At 37.8% G+C, this 20,752-nt stretch overlaps 2 long non-coding RNA genes across 11 annotated transcripts in view; both read left to right on the forward strand.

The window, feature by feature from the left end:
* The first annotated feature begins 6,488 nt into the window (after positions 1-6,488).
* On the forward strand, positions 6,489-11,215 carry LOC111093220. 2 transcript variants are annotated; one of them, XR_005381194.1, is made up of 4 exons: positions 6,489-6,655; positions 6,747-7,182; positions 7,975-9,225; positions 10,067-11,185. It is a non-coding gene; the product is annotated as an uncharacterized LOC111093220 (long non-coding RNA). The 2 variants fall into 2 exon arrangements; XR_005381195.1 differs by lacking the exons at positions 6,489-6,655; positions 6,747-7,182 and adding an exon at positions 7,325-7,391 and having other exon boundaries at positions 10,067-11,215.
* Positions 11,216-17,365: 6,150 nt separating this feature from the next.
* LOC111093250 overlaps positions 17,366-20,752 on the forward strand; it is an 80,036-nt gene continuing 76,649 nt past the window's right edge. For 3 of the 9 annotated variants that reach the window (XR_005381204.1, XR_005381197.1, XR_005381199.1), the window contains exon 1: positions 17,366-19,462. This is a non-coding gene — a long non-coding RNA (uncharacterized LOC111093250). The remainder of the gene's footprint in view (positions 19,463-20,752) is intronic. The other 6 variants (XR_005381196.1, XR_005381203.1, XR_005381202.1 and 3 more) reach the window with 6 other exon arrangements.

Below are 20,752 nucleotides of genomic sequence, written 5' to 3' on the forward strand. Positions count from 1 at the left end.
TGTATGCTGATTAGCAATAGCCTGAGTTCATTTTTCTTTCGCAGAATTTGTTAAAAGCACCATTACATACCAATTTATATTGGCATTCAGGACTCTTCAATTATTTCCCTAGAGTTATAGTACCAGTCAGCATATGGTCTAGTTTCCAAGATATTAGAAACAAAATTTTACCAAGTAGTTTTTAACAACATTCCAAGTTTTCAGCTAGGAATATCTGTGTCTTCCCTGCCCACCTCTTGTCAATTTAGCCAATAAACATTATATTTTTCAAGATGTGTTATGTCAGACATCACTTCCAGGTGCCAAATTTTTGTGGTAGTTCAGATATATTTCAGCTGCTTACAACAGAGACTCAAAAGTACTTCAATAAGACAAAATTTGCTTTCTTTCTTAGTAACAATCTGGATATGAGCTGTCCAGGGCTACTAAAGCAGTTCTACTTCACAAGAGCACCTAGAGACCCAGGATTTTTCTAGATTGTTTCACCTTCCCTAGTGGTCCTTTCCCACGTACTATAAGCTAGCTCAATATTGTATCCATATTTCAGAAAAGATCATGAACAAAGAAGAAAAAAAGAAAGATATGTTCCTTAACAAAACTGAAAAGTGTATCATACTATTTTCTCTCACAGACATCATTGGCCGAAATTTAGTAACAAAGCCAGAACTACCTACAACAAGAAATGTTGGGGAATGAAGTTTTTGGCTAGAAGTCATATGCTTACCCTGGAATTCTATTACTAAGAAAGAAAAAGAGAATCTAATTTGCATGGAAAATATGTCTTTTTCATAAGTTCACTTGTTTTTTTTAAAAAAAAAACTCTTAAAATGGAACATTTCGTTTTGTTTCCTCTAATTAACAAGTATATATGCTTAGAGAATCCATGACCTTTAGAAATGGAATTTCTAAGAGAAAAATAAAGTTGAAAAAAGTTTCAGATTATAGTGTTCCTTGGTTTGCCAATAATTTGTTAGTAGATACTTGCTAAAAGCTTGTTATATGAGCCATTCTTTGAAAAAAGGTCCTCTTTTTGTTATTTTAAAATATTGATTTTAATTCTTGCTACTAAATATTTGATCCTTTAGCTTAAGGGAAGTTGAATGTTTGTTATGTATTTAAGACAGAAAAAAAATCCCTTACCATTATATGTTGAGTTTTGTCTAGAATTTGCTTAGAATATGAATTATAGCAACTATTTACAAAGAAGAGGACAGAGCTGCAGTGAATGAGTCTTTCCTGAATATTTGACTATTTTTTGTGTAACTTCTGATTTTGGAATCTGAAAAGCCTGTTAATTACTCATCACGTTGTAACTAATACATAGGTTATTTAACTGCAGGGAAAAAAAGGTAGCTCCTTTTACAGATTTATAAAATATCATGCCATACCATTAATTATTACAGTTAATACTATTTTGTACATTGCCAACAATGTTTATTAGCAAGCTAACATTTTAAAATTGGCTCTTCCCCCAAATCAAGTATGTCTCTCAAGCATGAACCAAAGTCTCGGTGAAATAATATTTCTAATATGAGAGCTATAACAATGTTTGAGGATTCTTTGGGCTTTAAAGTTAAATCTGAGTTGAGACTCTCAATTTTACCACTTACCTGGGAACATAAGGTATCACTCTAAGGCTCTAAAGCAGCATTGGCTGCTTACCATTAAAGCCTATTGGCTCTATAACAATAAAGTTCAAGTAACAGTACCACCTATTTTTCAAATTGTTATTAAATATGATTATGCATAAGATGTATAGAGTCTCTAGCATATGTAAACATACAATATTTAGTTGTAACTTCAATGGGATGTTCCATATAGATTTGTGTGGATGAAAAAAATGCAAACAATACTGCATGAAATGAGCTAGACACAAAAGAATATATACTGAATGTCTCTTTTATATATAGTAGACAAACAAGCAAAACTAATCAATCAATGGTTTTTGAAGTTAGAATAGAAGTTACCCTTACGGTGGGGTAGTCACCAGCAGGGAGCCTAAGAAAAGTTTCTTAATTTTCTGATAATATGTTGATTCTGATGTGTATGTTGACTGAAATGGTGTGATAAATTTGCAAAGATTCATCAAACTGTATGTAGTCTTATGATTTGTGTACGTTTCTATGCATATGTCATACTTCAATCGAAATTTTTCTTTAAGTCTTTGGACAAAAGAGGGTAACCACTGACTAGATATCCTTTTAGTCTATTATTTTTATTTTTTTTAAGATTTTATTTGAGAGAGAGAGAGAGAGCAAGTGAGCAAGCATGAGTGGGGAGAAGGGGCAGAGGGACAGGGAGAGGGAGAAGCAGACTCCCCACAGAGCAGGGAGGCCAACACAGGGCTCCCTCCCAGGACTCTTGAGATCATGACCTGAGTGGAAGGCAGACAATTAACTGACTGAGTCGCTCAGGTGCCCCTCAGTCTATTATTAAAAGAAATAACAAGACTTCCTAGAAAAAGAAAAAAAGTAAGGCAATAAAAATTTTATGTAAAGCATGTATTCTTGAAGACTTTGTATTATTCAGAACTTGCCTAATCCAAGGCTAAACATCTCATAGAAATAAATGCAAATAAGCATTTGCATTATTCTTTTGCAAATCCGGGTCATAAAACAAGATTTTGTTAGTATTATACACCATTTTAAACTAGCAAAATCTGGATTTTTATTTATTTACTTAAAAGATTTTATTTATTTGAGAGAGAGAGAGAGCATGAGCAGGGCAGGGAGGAGCAGAGGGAGAGGGAGAAGCATGCTCCACCACAGGACCCCGGGATCATGACCTGAGCCCAAGGCAGAGGCTTACTGACTGAGGCACCCAGGCACCTGGCAAAATATGAATTAATATAAAATACACATCATCGTAGTTATTAAAATTTCAGTAATAGCTAAAAAGGATTGCACTCTACCCTCTCTTTAGCCCTCAAGGTATTCCTGGTTTCTAACAGAATATTTGGTAAATGCTCAATAAATATACCCTGAAGGGCTGGTTTTTGAAAGGTGGTGGCAGCCTTCTATTATAAGGGTGCTGCTCCTCAAAGGATTTAACATACAGAAAAAAGGGACACATGAGGATGTTACACCCAATGGGCAGTTAACTCTTTACATTTTAAATTTTCTTATATGGAAAGACCAATACAAATAATAGCTGATTTTCCAGAGTGTTTATCATGTGTTCAATCAGTGGTGTAAGCAGTTTAAATACGTTTTTGCTTTTAATTCTCACTCTGAATATCTAAGAGGTGCTAATCTTCCCATTTTTGAGATAATGAAACTAAGACACAGAGAGGCAAGGGAACTTGCCCAAGAACACCACTAGGAAAAAGAGCGGAATTTGAACCCCTGCATCCTACATCCAGAGAAAGTGAGCGTAATTTACACTGCTTACCACCGGGTAGGAAATTCTTCTGGATTCTTACCATCTATCGGTCTCCCAGTAAATCATTAAAAAATCTTTTTTTTTCCTCTTTTAAACAAATATGACTTTTTGTGATGCAGAATGCAAAATGTACAGGATATTGTAAGATAAAACAAAATTTTCCATTCTGAATCTTTAACCCTTTTAAAGTGGCTCTTTTTTGGTGTCTCCAGGTTTCTAGTGCCGGTATGTCTGGGGAAAATTTGGAGTTCTACACAAAAGTATTTTTCTTAATGAAGTAGTTAAGTAAAGGCAGCAACAAATGAAAAGTCACTGGAGTTGAAGGAGGTACTAAATAACCGAAGAGATTATATATCTATCAAGTGTAGAATTTTCCCTTTGCCTTTTATGTATTCACTTGAAAAGAAATTGTATTTTACGTATGAGTTCAGTTTACATCTTCTAATTTGCCTTCGGTATTTAAAATTCTACGCCATGTGGAAAGAAGAAAGTGCTTGCTTTAAAAATTGATTAACTCATAAGGATATACTTTCCTAAAGAAGTCTTTCTTGTTCAGTTGTAAAAATATTTCTCCTGAGATTTAAAATAACCTGTGTCTGATGTTAAATCAATTAACCAACCAACCAACCAACAACTACCATTAGGGAACTTTAATGTGATTGCCCGTTTGAAACTATTGTACAGTTTTTCTAATCCTGTGCCCCATAGAAGAGAATACCTAATCAATACAATGTTTAAAATATGAGTCAATTGAATAATACCAAAAAAAAAAAAAAAAAAAAAACCTCGACCCACCTTTTTTCCCCTATCATACAGACAAAACGACTGGCTGAGTGACAATTTTTCACTTTTCAGCTGGTTATCCCAGCTTTGCATAGATAATGTCCACATTTAATTACATTACTAGTTGATATTCCTTGGGTTTCTTACACCAACTCTTTTTTTTTTTTTTTTTTAATTTTTATTTATTTATGATAGTCACAGAGAGAGAGAGAGGCACAGAGACACAGGCAGAGGGAGAAGCAGGCTCCATGCACCGGGAGCCCGACGTGGGATTCGATCCCGGGTCTCCAGGATCGCGCCCTGGGCCAAAGGCAGGCGCCAAACCGCTGCGCCACCCAGGGATCCCTCTTACACCAACTCTTAAGAGCTACAATCTATTGTATGAAAGGCTTAATTTTTCTACTACAAATAAAGGAATGTGGTCATTTTCAGTTTAAATTTTCCTTCCTCTGTCACTGTTAATTACCGTTCTTGCTTCTCAAGTCTACCAGCTGCTGCCACTACAATGAATAAACAAATCAACTTTACAAGATACTTAAGAGAGATTTTTAGCACGATGTCCTCAGAATACAGAGGCAGCAAACGGAGTAAAGATATCCTCTTGCCTAACACAAATACATAGCTCTCATTTTTAGAAACAAAATTAGGGATGGTAGAGTAATTAAAGAAGAAGGCCATTAGGCTGAGGTGGCTCTAATGCCTTTGTAGCTTATGTAAAGCAAACCAAAACCTCAGCCAGGGTCAATTCACTGAATTCACTGAATCTGGGGAAAAAAAAAAAACAAAAAACACTTAAAAACAATCACAAACAGCCAGCTAGGCTTTTCCAAATAAAGCAAACACTTAAGGTATAGCCAATGGGATGATTTCTTTGCGTTGCTTCCCATTTTCTCTATAAAAACGTCTTCCTTCAGAAAGCCCCGAAACTTAGCGGTTTCTTAAAAAAAAAAAAAAAAAAATGAAAACGTAACTTATTATTCAGTGTGATGTAAAACAATTTGGGTATCTGAGGGAAAATATCTGTTCTTCCAAAATTTGTAATATTCAATGCACATGTTTACCAGTACATTTAGGGCATTACATCTAAGTAACAGATAACAAAAGGGATGCATTTACATTTAATCAAGGGATCTTCAAAGTTTTTCATGCTTCATAAATCTAAAGGCGATTAAATCAAGTTCTTGGTCTAACCGAAATAATAGGGATATTATAATAAAACAGACGTTCGTTGCAGTTTTCAGATTTTGCGTACTAAGTATTTTAAGATAATTCTGTGCCAAACTTTTTAAAGTTTTATTTTATTTTATTTTTAAAGATTTTATTTATTTATTCATGAGTGACACAGAGAGAGAGGCAGAGACACAGGCAGAGGGACAAGCAGGCTCCATGCAGGGAGCCCGATGCAGGACTCGATCCCGGGTCTCCAGGGTCACGCCCTGGGCCCCCCAGGCGTCCCTTAAAGTCCTATTATGAAAACTGTCTAACAGGCACCGAAGTGCCGCGTCATAAGAACTACCATGCAGCCTCAAGTCCTCGCTTGCGGCCACCCATATTTCACTTCTTTCTCTCCATTATTCCGAGGCACATTGCAGACGCGTCATTCCTCCCCTAGATCGGTCAGCACCTATCTCTGAACCAAAAGAATGGGAACCACAGCGTTTGCGGTGGTGGTGGGGGGGGGGGGGTGTCTATACCTCGCTCACTGGGTGGCAGCTTTCTGTACGTTCAGTTCTATGACTCGGGAAATACGATTTTACAGGAAGTTGCAAGCGCCTTTGTTTTAAGTAACCACACGAATAAAGGAGGGAGTTAAATCCTCACAGGGCTCTGCAAAGGGAAGCTCATCCCGTAAACCCAGGCCACCACTAAGTTCTCTGGAAGCACGAGGCACAGTCCGAGAACACTTCCTTCTTTTATGTATTTATTTATTTTTTTTAATTATTTTTTCATGAGAGACCCAAGCAGAGGGAGAACGAGGGTCCCTGCAGGGAGCCGGACGCGGGACTCGATCCTGGGATGCTGGGATCACAACCTGCGCCCAAGGCAGACGCTCCAACACTGAACCACTCAGCGTCCCTGAGAACACTTCCTTTAGAGGCTGGGATGCTACTTACCGCCCACAGGACCCCTCCATCCCTCGTATCCATCTTGCGGCTCTTCCCTCCGCTGCTTCTCCCGCGAAGTCCCCACCCACTGGCGCCAGGCGGCCACCGCGCAGACTCCGTGCGATTCCAGCGGCGCCCGAGGCCTGGGCTCAGAAACATGCGCATTGCGCACCCCCAGCTCTCCCAGCATCCTCCTCGGGTGCTGCTGGAGGCCTGGGAGAGAAGGCCGCCATGTTGGGCCGCCATGTTCTTCTCCGAGACGCTGCAGACCCTCGCAGCCCGGTTATTAAAAATACCTTTGTTTCGTGTTGGCGCCAAAAGCTTCTTTTCGGCTGTACTTTAAAGAACCGTCTCAGCACAAAAATTCAGTACACGATGCATTAAATGTAAGTTAGTTTTTTTTTTTTTTTTTTACACTCGTTCACCTCTGCTTTTGAGAATAAGACAGCTACAAGTATATCCTTCCCTTCTTTACAGAGGAGGAGCCTGAAACTGAAAGCTTTAGTCACGCAAGGTCTAGAACTCTGAAATTGGACCGCCATGGTCGGAATGTGGGGCTTTTTATCTCCATAGGCCAAGCAGGCTGTGTGTCTGCGGCACATTAACCCGCCCGGGGCCTTTTCCGGAGCCCACGACAGACATCACTAATCAATTTGGAGACCGTTTTGCTCCTGGCTACGTCATCCCAGAATCCTTTTCTACCCAGCACTTTGAGAAGCCATTACCAATCGATTGGCGTTGGGTCCGACTTAAGACCTGTTTTCCTTGCGTGGTCCTTGCCGTTTCCACTAGAGGGGGGGGGACGCCTCTTGAGAAAATGATTGAATAGCGGCCACTTCCCTGATGCCCTGAGGTGGAAACTATGAAAACCCAGTTTTTCATGTGGCTGATTAATGTTTTCAAAGTCTTAAACGTGAGTAAAAAAAAAAAAAAAAAATTTTAAAGATATTTATTTATTCATGAGAGACCCAGAGCATGAGAGAGAGAGGGGCAGAGACACAGGCAGAGGGAGAAGCAGGCTCCATGCAGGGAGCCCGACGTGGGACTCGATCTGGGGTCTCCAGGGTCACGCCCTGGACCCAAGGCAGGAGCTAAACCACTGAGCCACTCGGGCGTACCCAGGTGAGTAAATTTTACATAGATTCTGTCTGACGTATCAACTATTCTCCGGAAGCGTTTTCCTCCTTTGGAAAGCTGCTCTGGGACGGTTCATTAACGTGATACCATCAGTCAACGATTTTGCAAACTAAAGAGTCCTTTCAAACGTTTAAGCGTTTAAGCGCTCTGAAATAATGCCGACCGCCAAGGTGCTCTCAGGGGCAGGTTCTGTGTCGGTAGACCCAAGGTAGGGGTTGGAAAAGATGGGTAATTTAAGGCTCTCTCAGGATGTGGTTAGGAAATCGTTGCGACCCAGGGAAAAGGCCTCTGTTTGAGTGGGTGGGTTGGGGAGGATGAGGTCCCGGGTTTACACACTGTGGCCTGGGCAGGTGCTCCTCAGCCAGCCATGGTGGAACTGACTGGACTTCAGAAATGAGGTATAGACGGAACCTAGTGGCATGTTCTCCATAATAAGGGGACGTGATTTAAGTATTTGAATCGTTTATTACTTTCACTGGAACATACTTTTCTTTCCTTACAGGGCACGATTCTGTTTTTAGCTAGAACTGATGTATGAACTGTGTTCAACTTTTTTTTTTTTCCCCAGGCTCCTCGGATTCGCTCTCTCTGCGTTCGTCACATTGCTGGTGGAAGGGCATGGAAAGTGGACACTAAAGGATGGCCTCAAGTAAATGACTGTGTAATTCTCTAAAATCTGGTGCCCTTTTAATAGATTTTATTTATTTATTCGTGAAAGACAGATCGAGAGAGGCAGAGACACAGGCAGAGGGAGAAGCAGGCTCCATGCAGGGAGCCCGAGGCGGGACTCCATCCCAGGTGTCCAGGATCAGGCCCTGGGCTGAAGGCGGCGCTAAACGGCTGAGCCACGCAGGCTGCCCCACCAATTTTAAAATATGAGAAATTATCTGTGGCGACAAATAAAATGTTTGCGTTATATCCATCTAATTTTTTGTTTCTTTGCATCCTTTCAGTTGTTGTCTTTATGACCTGAGAAACTTTGCATTTCCCCAGTTGTTTGAATGCAGAGTCAGGGGTGTGTAAATCAAGCATACTCTGCATGAACAAAATGTACAACAAGGCATCTAACTGCCAGCTTTGCCTCACACAATGAAGAAAGCCGGGCAGCTCAACAAAGCCTTGGGTCAATTCCTTGGATTTCCTAACAGAGACTCTTGATGTGACTGAATTTTGGGCTGCTTCTGTTTGCTTCGTGGTTTCCTCTTTGTAATCGCGGAAGCAATGTTACTGGAAGTTTCTGGGATTTTTCTCTCTTTTTAAAAAGAATTCTCAATAAAATTATATGGCAAGAAGTACAAAAAGCAACAAGGGAGAAATGAGACCAGTACAAATGCAGTGCCATGGTAAAGCGGAGTGCAACACTTGGAGTTTCTGACAGTTGTCTTGGTGCCTATCAGCAGACTGCAGCTGGACATCTTTAGAATGTGCATAGACCTCGCTGCTGATTTAATGAGAATCATTTCCAAATGATTGTCATGCAATACCTGAGTAAATGGTTTCTTCAACCCCCCAAGACACTGTAAAGCTCAGACTTCCCTTGAAACCTTGAAACCTTCAGGAAATTGTCTGTTGAGGGGACACCAGTGATCCTCCCAGAAGAGACCCATTCCTAACAATGCTATTTATTTTGAGGATAGCAAAAACTATATATGACTAAGTACAGATGTTTGCGTTTGGTTGGTGTCTTATTTCTTTTGTGTTACCAGTTTTCTCTTTCTTCACAGGCCTGCCTCTCCGCCTTCGGGTGCCACAGAAATGAGTGTGTTCTCTTCGCAGGCAACTCATACAAGTTCTGTATAAACTGTGGCCTTAACTAGGGGTTAGTCTGTGTTTTTTGTTTTTGTTTTTTTTGTTTTTTGTTTTTTGTTTTTTTACATTCAAATAATCCACCAGTCAGTACTCTCCAGCCTAAGTACAGCATGTTATTCAAACTGGCAAATATTTCTGGCTTCTTTTGTTAAACATGGGGCTGCAGATATTTGGAGCTCTCCTTTTCTTTAATTTGACCAGTAAACTAATTTTGTCCTTTTGTCCAGAAAATGAACATATTTTTTTTTACTTTTTTTTTTTAATTTTTATTTATTTATGATAGTCACAGAGAGAGAGAGAGAGAGAGAGGCAGAGACATAGGCAGAGGGAGAAGCAGGCTCCATGCACCGCGAGCCCGATGTGGGATTCGATCCCGGGTCTCCAGGATCGCGCCCTGGGCCAAAGGCAGGCGCCAAACCGCTGCGCCACCCAGGGAATCCCAAAATGAACATATTTTTATAGAGTCTTAGACATACACAAGTACACAAACGCCTAAATAAGTGCGAGATATAAAGAAGCAATATGATCGAACTCACACCTGCACCCATTAGTTCATAACTGCACACATTGTCTCCTTTCTGCTACAAAAGTAAATCAGGAATTGGTAATCTTTAGATAATCGCAGCAGTGCCATTCTTCCCATTTGAATGTGCTTGCTATCCATAAACAATGGGACAGCCAAATACTTTGTAATCCCAGAAATCCACTAATCTTGGATTGAGGATAGATGCCAGATGACTTTTCATCATCTCTAGAAAGAGCACAAAGGTCTTAGATTTACTGAGCCCCTGCTCTGTCAGGCACTGACCTCAGTAATCTCTTCCTTATTTTATTTTGTTTTATTCTAACAGTGACCAATAGGAGATACACGTGATCCTTTATTTTCCTAATGAGGAAGAGGAAAATAACCAAGTAGGTAGAAACATCTGGATTTGAATCCAGGTTTGTCTGATTTCAAAGCATACTCTTGTCTGTAGCACTTGGTATGGAGGGTGATGGGAGTTGCTTTAATTTTTCTGAAGTACTCTTCTAAATACACTAATTTATTAGAGTTAATTCTCTGTGTTCAGAAATGACAGCTACTGGGACCTATTGTTAATATTTATCTACATATGAACAAATCCACTTGAACACTAAAAGTATGTGATTTTTCCTTACGCAGACATGGCAAGAAACAACCAAACTAAAACTGCTGACCCGTAACTTAATTCCAGGAAATTAGTCCTAAGGAAAGTATTCAAAAGAAAAAGAAAAAGGCTTACAGAAGTATAAATTACAGGTTTCTCTTCTTCTTTTTTTTTTTTTTTGTAATGCCAGGGACAGGGCAAGGGAGGAGGAAAACATATTAACTGGCAACAGAAGATTGATCATGTAAATAAATCTCCACCAACTTAATATAATATTTTTCAGCCATTAAAATATGAAAGTTGTGAGATTATGGAAATACAAGGTAATATTTAAAATTATATGTGAATTCGGTCAAGGAAGGTCTTAAAGATTACATTGAAGCAATAAAACAGTGAATGCATTACAGTGGCACAAAGTGGCAGGGTAAATTTTTTGCTTTAAACTTCCCTTCTAAGTGTTGTCAAAAAAATGTTAAAGTATTGTTTGGAAAAATCTTATTGGCACCTAGTTTTCCATATTGCAAATGTCATGTGCAAAATTTAATATCATTTTGCATGTGGTTATAGTGTACATTTATTTCATGCTGTCCTGAACAAATATTTTCTACACAACATGGGAGAATTGGAGGCAATGTCTTCTATACCCTATTCTATCTGCCATCTTGGAGGATAATAACTGAAAACTGCAAAAGGAGTTAAATGGTTGGATCACTTGCCTACTTACCAAAGTGATCCACCTCTCAAAGTTTAAGGAACAAACATAACAGATTCAAATAAAAACAGTCTCTATTATGTAAAAACCTTTGAATATAATGATCTAAATCAAACTTATTTTTTAAGATTTATTTATTTAAGAAAGAGAGAAAGAGCAGGGGGAGGAGCAGAGGGAAAGGGAGAGAATTTCAAGCAGACTCTCTGCTGAGCACAGAGCTCGACTCTAGGCTGGATCTGATAACCCTGAGTTCGTGGCCTGAGCTGAAACCAACAATTGGACTCTTAGCCAAATGAACCACCCAGGCACCCAAATCAAACATTTTTTTAAAGCTGTCTTAACTGAGGCCTTCCCTTTGTTCCTGTAGATATATAAAATCAATTATTAATATATTCTGCTTATGGTCAGATATACAAAATCCCAAAAGACTCACGAAAATATCCCCAAAATAAATGTACAGCCGAATTCATTATAAAAGGATGTTGAATTTTCCAGGGAAATTAAAAAAAAAAAAAAAAAAACAGTGTCTTCCCCAAATTCTTCGTAGTGTTCTTCTTCTGTATTAGTGTTAGATCTGAAAACTTAGAACTTTAAAATTGGCCCTTATTCCTGCACTCACATATGACAAATGTGTACATATCTCCACAATAGCTCATGAGTTTATATCATCGGTATAGCTCAATTCTTTCTTTCTTCTTAACTTTACTATCTACCCTTGTGGTCATTGATCTTAGTATCCACAGAAAGGTTTTAAAAGATATTCCCTAGGCCCATATAGCAGGTTTTCTGAAACCTCAAGAAAACCAATTCTTTCAAATTTCAGAACTATAGGTCTTGGAGACCTAGTCAGGTACTTTAGTGCTTATAAGTAACAGCTTCCTGAAAGTATTTTTGGGGTTTTCTCCAACCCTGGGATATCAGTACCTCCTATGAATCTGATATCTGGCGGGAGGTTTTCAATCTATATATTTTCAGGGATTTCTAAAATCAAAGAGTATACTATCAGAGAGAAAATTCCTGGAGAGATTTTGTATTTCCATGGCCTGCTTCAAATTGACCACTGAACCTTAGACCCAGCGATTCACAGCCGCACTCACTATTCAGGCACAGGCCCTGGGAAGCCCCATAATGGCCTCCTTCTCTAATTCCCTGCATTTTTTCATTGATTCACCTTGTCTCAGCATACTTAAGAAGTTCTCTTTTTGCATCACAGGAACTACTTCTTTGGATCTTCTGTGATTCTGCTTAAAAGTCAACTCTATTAAAAAAGCATAATCCAATTAAATAGAATTTGATGACAGTGACCAAGAAATACCTCTCATTTTACCACACCACCTCTCATCAATTAGATAGAATGTGAGTTCAAAAACCCAAGAAACCTTCCGTCTATGATTTCTTATTTAAAATACACTAATTGGTATTACTTCTGTTTATAACTGGTTATCTCTGTTTACTCTATCACAGTGCAAATAAAACCATGGTAATATTTTGGGGCCCTATTTGGGCAATCTAGCTGCTGCTAACTGATCACACTTAACTAGATTTTGCAAATATTGTTAATTGAAATTTATTGAATGAGAATGAATAAAGTAAGCTTAACTTAATGCTGATATTTAGAAAATTTAATTACTCTTATTAATCTGAACTTTTCCCTTTTATAGTTTGCACATTCTCTGAAAATGGAGAACATGCATTCTTGTTTAATCTCATGAGTCACAGAATAGTATCATTTTTTTTCTTTTCCTTTTTTTTCTTTTACGTAGACTCCATGCCCAGCATGGAGCCCAACACAGGACTTGGGCTGAGATCAAGGGTCAGACCTTAACTGACTGAGCCACCCAGTATTCTTTTGTTAGAAGTGGATCACCTATGTTCATAAGGATGATCATTGACTTTACCACAAAAACCCTCTAACTCTGCCTTTATCACATGCCCATGTCAACATGGAGTATTTGGTAACAGTTTTGGAGTTGAGATCTTTATGACCAAAGAGTATCAACAGGTTAATCATACAATGGGCCATTTATATATTACAGCATTAGGAACATGGATTGACTAGAAAATGTATGAGCACAACATGAACTATATACTCACTCTACTTTCTTATGTATCCTTAAGATTCCACCAGGATTGCGATATACTGAAATATTAATGATACATACACATACACGCCGACAAATAAGGAAATAGCTTCTGTGCAACTAGAAAATGGTAAAAGAAATATCCAGTGTATGTATATATACTATATATAGTTGATCCTCATTATTCATAATTCTGTATTTTTGAATTTTCTTATGCATGAAAATTTATTTGTAGCCCAATCATAACACCAATACTTCTGGTGCATTTTCAGTCTTTCCTGAACATGCACAGAACAGTGAAAAATTTGAGTTGCCCGAGGCATGCATTACCAGCTAAGGTCAAACAAAGTGATACTCTGCCTTCCTGCTTCAGCTCTTAAACCATAAATAGATGACTCTTTCACAGCCATGGTTTTTTTTTTTTTTTTTTTTTGCATTTTGTGCTTTTTGTTGACAATTTTGCTATTTAAGATGCCCTCAAGTTTCAAGTTAAAGTGCTTCCTGGTATTCCTGAGTATAGGATGGCTTTGATGTGCCTTATGGAGAAAATAGTGTGTTAGATAAGGTTTGTTCAGGCAACAAACCTTGTTTAAACAGAAACACACATAAAACAAGGCTATATATTGATCATTGACAAAAATGTGACCAGAAGCTCCCAAGAACCTAACTTTCCATTTCTTCTAGGTGCGATGATTTAGTATTCACTAACCCAATGTTTTTGGTGACTTTGTAGAATATAACTATCACAAATAATGAGAATTAACTATACATATATATACATATAAATATATATGCATGTAAATCTATGCATACATATGTATATATGTATGCATGAATATCGACTATATTCTATGTGTTAATTTATCTGTTCACTGTGCAGACCTATTTTTTTCCTCCTCACATATAGAATTTGAGATGTCTTTATACAATGTATTTCTTGCATTGTTATAAAATCATTTGTTGTTTAGGTATCATTATTTCTTTTTTTTTTAATAATAAATTTATTTTTTTATTGGTGTTCAATTTGCCAACATACAGAATAACATCCAGTGCTCATCCCATGAAGTGCCCCCCTCAGTGCCCGTCACCCATTCACCCCCACCCCCCGTCCTCCTCCCCTTCCACCACCCCTAGTTTGTTTCCCAGAGTTAGGAGTCTTTATGTTCTGTCTCCTTTTCTGATATTTCCTACCCATTTCTTCTCCTTTCCCTTCTATTCCCTTTCACTATTATTTATATTCCCCAAATGAATGAGAACATATAATGTTTGTCCTTCTCCAATTGACTTATTTCACTCAGCATAATACCCTCCAGTTCCATCCACATTGAAGCAAATGGTGGGTATTTGTCCATCAAAATCCTAGAGGAGAACACAGGCAACACCCTTTTTTAACTCGGCCACAGTAACTTCTTGCAAGATACATCCACGAAGGCAAAAGAAACAAAAGCAAAAATGAACTATTGGGACTTCATCAAGATAAGAAGCTTTTGCACAGCAAAGGATACAGTCAACAAAACCAAAAGACAACCTACAGAATGGGAGAAGATATTTGCAAATGACGTATCAGATAAAGGGCTAGTTTCCAAGATCTATAAAGAACTTATTAAACTCAACACCAAAGAAACAATCCAATCATGAAATGGGCCAAAGACATGAACAGAAACCTCACAGAGGAAGACATAGACATGGCCAACATGCACATGAGAAAATGCTATGCATCACTTGCCATCAGGTATCATTATTTCTTGTAGCCACTGATTTCTAAAAATGTATTGGCATCAAGCTACGACAGTTAACATAATACTAAATATTGAGTATTTAATCTACTGTTAAATCCACATACAAATGGATACAAATACTACATAGCACATATAATCTTGGCATTTTGGCAATGAAAACAGTTTAAAAATAGGACAAGACCACCATTATGGAATATCTGTGGGTTCCTAATATGGTTTCTGTACACTGGTCCAATCGGTCAATAAGGCAACAGGAAGACATTAGAGTTTCATTGCTCTGGAAGCACACTGTTATGTATCCCTAAGAGTCTCTTACAATCTCAGCTTTCTGCAAGGTTGTCTTATATACTAGAATGTCAGATCTAGCTGATATGAAAATGAACACTTAATCTGTGGAGATATTCGGCTCCTATTATGTATTCACTGTAATCTTGAGGCTACTTGTCTTAAGAGCTTGCCATGGTCACCTTCTCCTCCTCCTCCTCCTCCTCCTCTTCCTTCTCCTCCTCCTCGTCCTCCTCCTCCTCCTCGTCCTCCTCGTCCTCCTCCTCTTCCTCCTCCTCCTCCTCCTCCTCCTCCTCCTCCTCCTCCTCCTCCTCCTCCTCCTCTTCTTCTTCTTCTTCTTCTTCTTCTTCTTCTTCTTCTTCTTCTTCTTCTTCTTCTTCTTTTTAATTGAGCAAAGCATTCCTCCACTACTATCCTGTCAACTTCTATCCTGGTAGCAGCCAGTTAGCATCAGGTTGTGGATATGCAACATACAGATTGTTACCCCTATAATATGGGAACTATTTTAAGTTTGTAGTTTCATCCTGAGGATAAATAGATACAACTTGTCTTCTTTTCAAAGTACATGTTATCCTTGGTTCTCCTTGAAGTATAAATTATTTTGTTTATCTTCACAAGAATACAAGGGTTTCAGTTGGTGTAGCTAAAATTAGGATCAATGATATCATTGCAATCTCAAAGTCAGTCAACTGGATAAAACACATTACAAACTAGGCCTTTTTATTCCAAAACTATGCCCTCAGGACCCTGGAATTCTTTTCTTGTAAATAAGATGGCGTTAGAAAATCACTCAAGTCCACAATGTATATCTATTAGGCTTACTGAGGGCAAATTCCAACACACTCATTGATTTTGGGAAAATCATGTCATAGACTAGGAATCTGGTCACAGTACTTTGGAAACTCATCTTTCAGAGTCAGAAGCATAGCTCACATCACAAATGAAGAGTGTAGCCAGGAACCATAGGAGACTAGGTTGAGTCACACAATCAACCCTTTTTCTGTTGTTTCCCTTAGCAGCAATTCAGAAATAGTCATCTTCTGGATGATGCTCAACCTGTGCCTCCTGCTGTGCCACACTGACCTTCATTTATGTATTTTTATCTGATGGCCAGACATCCAGCAGGCAATAGAAAGTCTGATTTCCCAGTTTACTTATTAGCATGGCCCAGAGTGGGAGCAGGTGATTCCCATAAATCTTTGATAACAAGGATATAGATAAAGTGCTCTCACTGCGCCAGGTTGTGGTTGAAGGATTTCTGGTCCTTCTTCATCCCAGGTTATTTGACATTATGAAATAAGGTGGCAAGGACTGAAAGCTGCATACTATATTTTGAAGTATTTTAATTTTTGTCCTATTTTGAGAAAGATAAACTTGATGACTCTCAAACTCAGTGCCTTTTTTATTTATTTTTTTAAGATTGATTTATTCATGAGAGACACACACACAGAGAGACAGAGAGGCAGGGAGAGAAACAGGCTTCCTGCAGGGAGCCCAATGTGGGGATCATGTCCTGAGCCAAAGGCAGATGCTCAAACGCTAAGCCACCCAGGCGTCCTGCCTTTGTTATTTCTTTATTAAAAAACTCCTTTTCCACATATACTTGGATACTGGTTTCTCTTCACACATAGGCATTATACTATAAATGAAACTGGAAACAGCTTTTCCCATATTCTTTCCCATTTTTGTATATCAATTTTCAAAGGAGAGATTTACTTTTCTTTCATTTTCTAAAGGATAACAAAGACCAATAAATGGCAATCTCAAAGGAAAACCACAACTGTTATAAAGCCTAAAAATTTGTGAAAGAGAACAGACTTGAAGAAATTACAGTATTTCCGGATGGTGTTATCAATAAATGAAATGGCAGCCAGTTTTTTAAGATATTCTATGATCAAGACCAATTTATATTAGCAGATAATCATGTGTATCTTCTTAAATAGTAGATTTTTCAAATGTGGTAGATATTTGCTTAGCTTTAGAGTATGGATTTTCTTTTTTTTTTCAGTAAATGATTAATATGCATCTATTAAGTTTCATATTGGAACATTTAGTATATTAAAGACAAACTTAAATACATTTGTACATAAATAAACAGTTATCTCACTAGGAGTGTTGCTTGCTAAACACTCTCAAGATCTTTCCTTGACCATGAACATCTTATGGGTGAATGAATATGAGAAATAATCATGAGTGAAAAAATAGAGTATGTCACAATTATATATAAATAAGAACTCAGCCCAGTGGAAGAAATCTCATATTTTTTTGAAGCATACAGAGTTTTCAGAGCTCCTGTCTCCAGAAATAAAGCTTAGCCATTGTCAAATAATATGCTGTGAGCTGAACCAACTTCTCTATGTGAAGCCATAATTAAGGATACAGTCACAGATACTCAGAGCCTTTACTTAATCTTCCCATTGATGTCCTGTACTTCTATATAAAATTGCACTCTTGAAAGGGATAATGCAAAATGATAACTCAGAATTAAGATTGTTTCATTTAAATCAGTTTAACTGAAGTATTTGGGTTGTTTTTGGCTTTTTAAACTCAGCTTCCTGGTGGGATTCACCTAATTCCTTTCACCAATAGAGCAAAGAAAATTTAACCTCCTAATTGTATATGCCTTGTGGCTCAAAGTTAAAATTTAAAAAACAAAAAGGTCCATGAGAGCAGAGCCAGATTTTGAGCCATGTGTGTAATTGAGATGATGAGTACTCTATTTATAGAATTCAAACAAGGAATCTGACTTTTTTTACATTTTAAACCTGTTATTATAAATACACTGAGCTACACAGATATGTTCTTCACCTTAGCACAAATGTTTAAGGTTAGATAATTGATTCTAGGTAAGGAATGACACTTCCTTGAAAAGACTAAATTCATTGTATAATTAGTGATCTCTGTGATCTGATAGTGGCAATACACACTTGGATGCACCAACTAAAATGAGGGATTTACAAACATCTTTGTGTCCCAATATCACAACATTTCAGAACTAGAAAATCATGTGGTACATTTAGAATGTTCTTATTTTATAGACAATGGAAAGCAGTAGACTGTAATGGCTAAGAGCAAAGTTCCTGGACTCAGAACTAGCACCAAATCAGATCTGCCACTTTTTGGCCAGTATCCCTGGATAAATTATAGATAATAGCATATACATTAACACTTATTGAATACTTACCACGTTCGAGCACGATGCCAAGAACCTTATATGTATATTCATTTAATTCTCACAAGTATGAGGTGTAGGTATTGTTGTTACCCCCAATATATAGATGAGGAAATGAAGCTTGTCAAGTTTGAATAAATTGCTTAAGTTGGTAGAAACTCTCATACTAAAATCATATTGGATTGAGACTAAAGACTATGCTATTACGTGCTACCGCGTCCTGTACTGTTTTTCTTTGATGTTCTGAGCCTCAGTTTTTCCAACTGTAGTTTGTGCAACAATATCTCACTTGTGTTAATTAAAGAAATATGCAAAAGTACCTAGAAATAGAAAACCAAAACTCTCAGTGATTAAAACTCATTTCTCATATCCAAACAGCAATTTATTGTTGTTGTTGTTATTAAACAGAGTGTGTCACTTGGGCTTCATGTTTATATCAAGCTGATCAGTATATCATGATAATGAATTTTACCTGTTGACAACCTATTGCTTCACAACCTTTCTGCCTTATCCTATTTTTTTCTTTAAAGATTTTATTTATCCATTCATGAGAGACACACAGAGAGAAAGAGGCAGAGACACAGGCAGAGGGAGAAGCAGGCTCCATGCAGGGAGCCCGACGTGGGATTCAATCCCAGGTCTCCAGGATCATGCTCCAGGCTGAAGGCGGCGCTAAACTGCTAGAGCCACTGGGGCTGCCCCCTTATCCTATTTTCTAGGGCACACAACACTAGTTTAAAACAACCTCATATTACTTAAGAACATGAGATAACTTAAAATATTTAGAAAGCAGGAAACAGCCTACTGTAAATTGGACACACTGGAGTTCAAGAGAATTAGAATTTCTTGAATAAGATGTGAGCAGAAACTTGTTGGAGCTGATTTGCCATCTTATTTTGCGTTCTAGAATTGTAATTTGGAATGTTTAGTAGGAATTCTCTGATGAAAGCTGGAAAATTAAAACATTCTAAAACCTTGTTATAGTAAATTATTTGTGACTCCATAATTAGACTCCTCAGCAGTAGCCCATGATAGCTGCACTTGGACTTGCTCTTTTACCACGTTTCTCTAGGTAATGATGCAGGGACTGATGAAGCAGCAAAATGGGCCAATGAGCTCATCATGCTCCAGGTATGGAGGGAATGAGTGCTGCTTTCGGTACGCTTTGGAGTGGTGTAGTACATGGTATTTAACACCCAACAATGAAATAATAATATATGGCAACGTTGTAAAGTGCTGTTCAGCTGAGAGTCATTATGGCTGATGCTAATTCAGTTCTGTTTCTTTTGCTCTAAAGTGAAGACTGTGACTGGGAAGTACTTTGTAAACATACAGTGACTTATGGATGTGTAATTATAAAGTAATGAATTCTGCATTTTTCATTTTCATTTCCTAAATGTTTCCGGGAAATATTATTGAATGCCTAAATGTTTTCTTATTGTATGAATATATTTCATTTGTATGTCAAATTAAACATTTCAGAGAGAATAGGAATCACTGAGTATTTATCCAGGGTTTCTCCTAGCTCTGGAATTAATGTCCTAATACTCACCCTGGCCTCATGTATCAGTTCTTAGAATTCTCAGAAAGTGAGGAATTATTGTCACATCCTAGCCCCATGCTGTGTCCTGCTTTCTATTGCCAATTGTTTCTCACAGACCTGTTTTTGACTCATATTTAGAAATGGGTAACTAGATAGAGTTGTGAAAAGTATCTTTTAAATTACTCCGATTAAAATACAGCAACCATCCAAGTAAAACAGGTTTTTAAATAAATTTTCTGAGCTAGTTGGGACCATTCCCTGATAAGGATCTAAGAATAGAAAGAAATGAAAGGGAAGTACTCCTGTCTACCTTGAATTTCATTTTGTTGCCTTCATATATCAAAACAAACATTTTAGGAGAGTTCTCTGACCGTTTTTTTTAAGCAGGCTATCAGAGCTTCCAAAGTTTTGTTGCTTTTTTTTTTTTTTTTTTTTTAAGTTTAGCACTAATCTCAGATACTTACAGGCTTTCTTTTCAGAACTTTCTTTTTATTGCCAGCCTTCTAAAGAATTAGAGTTTTGTTTAACCACTTTGTGTAGTTATTATTAGCACAGCCCATTAAAGCCCAGTGTTTACCTTCTTGGAGAGACTGAAGCAACAAGGTTGAAGTGTTCACTTGATTTGAATTGAAAGATTGCAAAGCAATTAGAACATAGTGTATTTAGTTGGGAGTCTGAAGCATCTGTCTAAGCATTCACTCTATACGATGTCATCGTAATTGAAATTAGAGCCATTTAGCCATAATGCTTTTTTAGGGTCCATTACTGAAATTGTAACACTAATGTCAGTTCATGAATAAGGCTTTGAAATACAGGATAGGAGAATCTGCTTCCTAATTGGCAAAGTTTCAAGAGAGGAAGAACACTGACACATTCAC

Source organism: Canis lupus, chromosome 29 (genome assembly GCF_011100685.1).
Source record: "Canis lupus familiaris isolate Mischka breed German Shepherd chromosome 29, alternate assembly UU_Cfam_GSD_1.0, whole genome shotgun sequence".
In the NCBI taxonomy this organism is placed as follows: domain Eukaryota; kingdom Metazoa; phylum Chordata; class Mammalia; order Carnivora; family Canidae; genus Canis; species Canis lupus.